This window comes from Peromyscus leucopus, chromosome 13 (genome assembly GCF_004664715.2).
Source record: "Peromyscus leucopus breed LL Stock chromosome 13, UCI_PerLeu_2.1, whole genome shotgun sequence".
NCBI lineage: Eukaryota > Metazoa > Chordata > Mammalia > Rodentia > Cricetidae > Peromyscus > Peromyscus leucopus.
Window position 1 is genome coordinate 28,496,657 of NC_051074.1, and position 5,402 is coordinate 28,502,058.

The 5,402-nt window shown below is 37.8% G+C and overlaps 1 pseudogene; it reads right to left on the reverse strand.

The window, feature by feature from the left end:
- Window positions 1-471: 471 nt before the first annotated feature.
- Window positions 472-1,196, reverse strand: LOC114696392 (annotated as a pseudogene).
- Between the last annotated feature and the right edge of the window lie 4,206 nt (window positions 1,197-5,402).

The window sequence follows — 5,402 nt, forward strand, 5'->3', positions numbered from 1 at the left end:
AAAGTTTCATTCAATAAATGTCTGTTGAACATACTGTCTAGGCAAGAGGTGAGAAAGAGATGGGCCCTCATGGTTGGATGTCAAGTATAAGTGGAATTAACCTGGAAAGGAGTGGTTAGATGTAAACTGCACATGGTATACAAGTAAATAAATTCAGATGCTAACAAAACAAACAGTTAAGCAGAAAATACCGGCACTGGAATAAACAAAGGCAAGACCTGCCAACACTGGCGTAAGTGGAACTGACTTTTAAGAGATAATCAAGAAAAACTTTATATTGGACCATACCTTTACCATCCTATTTAGTTTGAGACAGACCAAGAGAGGCACTGTTAGAGACTATGTCTGTCTTCCTTGATATTCAGACATTCTAGTTTCCAATACCTTATCATGGATCTGCCACCCATGAGTCAATATACCTGTTATATTTAGGGATTAGTTTCCACAAGTACAAAGTTAAATTTCCTTTTATTTGTCCTAAAATGCTTACTTTCAAACTTGAAGGGACTTCAATTATTCCATGTAGTTTTCAATAATTCTTTTATCTTTTCAGACCAGAGTCAAAATATTCGTACAGTATTCATACTGCAGCACCTTCCACCCACCCTTTGGTCGCTTGAACTGCCTTTCTTTGGTTCTTTTTTCTGCTTTCAGATCTTTCTTGAAGTGTAGTAAGCAGAACTGTACTGGGTATTCCAGCTGCAGTTTGGTCTATCATTGTTGGAATGGCTACGCCGTGGTCTTCCAGTCAGTCTACTGTTTCTAGAACTGTAAGATCTCCTATAGTTGTAATCAAAAGAGCGACTCCTTGATCTCCTCCTTTCATAACTTCGGCTTCAAGAACGTCTATATCGATCATAATCATCATATCGTGAAGAACTGTATACATTCCTCCCTTCCTTGGCTTTCATTTGATTTGGTGTCTTGCGATCCCCTTGTGCAAACTGTATTTCAATTTGACACCCACAAATCCATTTTCTGTCCAAATTATGTAAAGCATCTTCAGCATCACGAACATCCTCAAATTGGACATATGCAAATCCTCTTGGCCGTCGAGTGTAGAAGTTAAGTGGAACATAAACATCTACTATTGGATCATAACGACCAAATTCCCAACGTAAATCTTCCGACCTGGTGTCGTCGGACATGTTCCTGATGAACAGAGACATGTTGGGGGGGCACAGGTAGCGGGACATGACTGTAGATGTAACCAATCGTCTTATTAAAATAAGAAACACAGAGCTAATGTAAAAGAGAAAGCCAAGAGGTCAGAGCTCATAGCTAAAATCTTACCTCCTGCAGTGCTCCTAGCTTCCCCGAGAGAGAGAGCTTCTTCCTGTGTGTCTGTCTTTAAATAGTCTTTCTGTTCTGCCTTCTCATTGGTTGTAAACCCAACCACATGACTGCCTCATCACTGCCTGTAAGTACCGCCCTCCAGGTCTTAAAGGCTTATGTCTCCAATACTGGCTGTATCCCTGAACACACAGAAATCTACCTAGCTCTTCTAACCACCACGCTCTTGCTATGGCTCTAATAGCTCTGACCCCAGGGCAACTTTATTTATTAACATACCATTAAAATCACATTTCATTACAAATAAAATATCACCATACATGACGGTGGCGGGAGTCTGGGCCAGTGGCACTAATGGGCTCCGCAAACTGTCCGCGGCTCTGGCAGCGGCTCACATCCACTCCAAAAGCTAATATCTCTTACTGGAAGCTATTACAGTGGTATTTGTTAGCTAATTAATAACTAATGATGAAACATGAAACATGCTTGATCCACCAAATTATTTCCCACATCTTTCCTTTAAAGTTATATATAATGCTTTTCCAAGTGCATCTATGGGGAACTAACAGCAGTGGACAGTGGCTGGGAGATGGGGAATCATTGTCTTAGCGGTTGTGGGACATGGGTCAGTTACCCAGGCTCCAGGAGATGGTCTCACAGCCATGCACATGTGGAAGCACTAATAAAGTTTAAAAAGACTTGAAGTTGGGAGGTTACTTGTGGAAGGCATATCGGGGGAGGATTGGGGAAATTGGTGGGTAATATTATATTTCATTGTAGAGATCTATAAAACTCTGAAAAATAAAAAAGGAGTGAAATGATATTTTTAAGTGTAAAAGACATACTGCATTGCTTTTTGGTTTGTTTTTAACTTCCAAGAGTAGTCTGCGGAACTTCAAAGAATTAGCAAATGGAATTCGATTAAAATGGGATCAATGCTGTTTATTCATTTAATCAAAATGCTACAAAATACCTCAAAATGAAACAGAAGTCAATTATTCCAGTGCAAGGTGTTCTATTTTACACCAAGAAACTTTGGAAAGCAACTGAACATAAGAGTCAGTGCAAAGAAAGGAAGTTATTCCGGTGACACTGTCTTTGTTATCTGTGCTGACAGTAAGATATGAGTAAGTCATGCGGATCCCCTAAGTTTTGAAGCTATTGCATTATTCCATATGCCATTGCATTTAAATGCACAGTTTTAAAGAGAAAAAAATTAATTTATGAATAAAAATTTAGCAGTCAAGTTTACAGAAGGCCTTTCCCCCAGTTTTTAAAGAATATATCACCCAACACTGAGCTCATCAAACTGAGTAAATGTCAAAAGTGTCACCTATTTCCTAGTTTCTCTTTTGATTTAAATATTATAAGCTAAAGCAACTCAGTTTCCTTCCTTTGTATCTTGTAAAAATTTAACAGTACACAGGCTTCATAATTCACTGTGATCTTTCATGTTCTAGAACAAACCAATACTTTAAGACACATCTATTCTCCAATTCTCTGAGGAACAAACTCATCTGGATATCTGAGGACATCTCAGATTAAAATGTTCTGTCAGTACTTCTCTTGCTCTCAAATACCTGCATTAATTAGTGTTTTTAAAGCTAAGTAAGTCATATTTCACAGGGGAAAAGGGCATTTACAAAGGAGGAAAGCTTTTTAGATAAAAATTTCAGTAGCCTAGGAAAAGAATTTTCTAAAAGGAAATGTAAGACATTCTAGTATATGCTGTGGATATCACTCTATGTAAATAAAACACTGATGGCGAGCCAGCCAGGAGGTATAGGCGGGACAAAGAGAGAGGAGAATTGGGGAAACAGGAAGAGAGAGGGGAGAGACTGCAGCCACTGCCAGGACAAGCAACATGTAGAGACTCTGGTAAGCCACCAGCCACGTGGCAAGGTATAGATTTATAGAAATGGGTTAATTTAAGATAAAAGAACAGTTAGCAAGAAGCCTGCCACGGCCATACAGTTTATAAGTGATATAAGTGTCTGAATGATTATTTTATAAATGGATTGTGGGACTGCGGGGCTTGGGGAACCTGGAGAGAAGCCCTCCAGCTACAAGTATATGTTCTTGAATTAGTAAGAAAAATGAGTATGTTTGTTACTGTATTCTAAAGTTCTACCTATGTGCAATCAAAGAAGATAGCAAGTTTAAATTTATTAGGCCTAGACATTAGTGTGTCTTTGTCAGGACAGTGATTGAGAATGACATATGTAGAAAATGAATCACAGTACAGTTAGTATTATTGTAAGATTTTAAGGCATCTGAAAGGTAAATAATGTAAATATCGTTAAAATAAGCCCTGTGAAATAAATGTGTTATGCATCAGACTTCATGATTTATCTGGTTCCTTCCAGATCTTATTCTGTGACTTATTTGTCTTGGAATTTGCTAAGGAATGCCAATTATGACTTGGGTTTCCCTCATGCTTTCAATCTCATTGCTATTCAAACAGGCAGCAAATATCTCTTGAGTGCACTGGCCATCCAGCCTAGGAAAATGTATGATTTTCAGGCCCCAGTGAGAGATTCTGCCTCAGATACTAAGGTGGTGGTACTTAAGGAATGTCACTTGATATTGACTTCCATCCTGGATACATGAGCCTTTACGCATGCACATGTGTTACTGCACAGATGCATGCACCTTCATGGACATCTTCCCACCATATACATATGCACCATACAACACAAAAATTCTTTTTGACCCATTAATGTAAAATGCAAGACAGAAAATGTCAGGTTGTAACTAGAGCTTAATGTATGTTTGCTGAGAGTCTTTTAATTAAATTAAATACTTAAATTAAAATGTGGATGCTTGTATTTACAGAGGATTGTAAAATACTTAACCCACATTGAGAAATAATGCTTTTAAATTAGGCAGTAGCAAAAAATGTCCTTAATAGAATATTTTCATGTTATATTGAAAAGTGTTGCACTTAGAAATTATCCTTAAAAAAGGTTAAATTTTGTCAAACTAAAAATATTTAAACTTTATACACATTATCATCAGTCATACTTTGTCTGAAATGGTTTTAGATATAAAGAATTAAGGTAGAAATATATAGAAGCTTTTTTGTTAGTTCTAATTTAACTTGTGCTGAGGATGCTAATAGTAGAAATGGACTGTGGGTTCATTACTGTGCAAGCCTTACTCAGACAAACACTTAATAAGCCACTCTCTGTGACTATAAACACAGATACTTTATGGCTCCGCTCATTTATTCTACAAAGGCCAAATCACTAACAGGACGTGAATAAATTAATGTAATCTCCTTTTATGCTGTCCATATCCGTGACACATGAAGAGCTATCTCTGAGGTTTTCCTTGCTCATTATTGTACTAATTTCCTCTTAAGCTTTCACAGTGTCTCGTTCTATTTTCTGTCAGGAAGGCAGCTGAGTCTAGAGGCTTGTGGTATACAAAGGAGAGGAGTTGTGTTTGTTAATTCTCTCTGAGTCTTGAAGCACATTTGAATTCACAGAGATTGAGGAAACATCCACAGAGCCTGTGAGGGTCTGCACCAAGTCCTCTGTGTATATATTGTGGCTTCCAGTTTAGTGTTTTTATGGGATTCCTGAGTTTGCGAATGAGTGGGTCTCTGTTTCTTATGCCTTCTCTCATGCTTTATTCTTTATGTTTGTCTGTTTGGTCCTATTCCAATGTGTTCATTTCCATTTTATCTTATTATATTATTATATTTTATTATTATCCCTTAGAAGCCCATTTGTTTTCTAATGACAGAGAGGAAGTGGATCCAGATGAAAGGCAAGGTGAGGAGGAACTGGAAGGAGCAGAGGGAGGGAAAAAATATCTAATCAGGATATATTGTTTGAGGGAAAAATCTATTTTCTTGTTTTGTTTTGATTTTGGTCATTGTTTGTTTTGTGTTTTTTCCCACTTTATTGAAATTAGGTAATTTTTATCACACGATATATCCTGATAACAGTTTCTCCTCCCTCTACTGCTCCTAGTTCTTCCCCACTTCCCTTTCCTTCTGGATCTGCTACCTTTCTGTCTCTCATTAGAAAAGAACAGACAACGGAGCTGGCGTGACTGTTCAGGAGTTAAGATGACTCAGTGGTTAAGAGCCCTGGCCACTC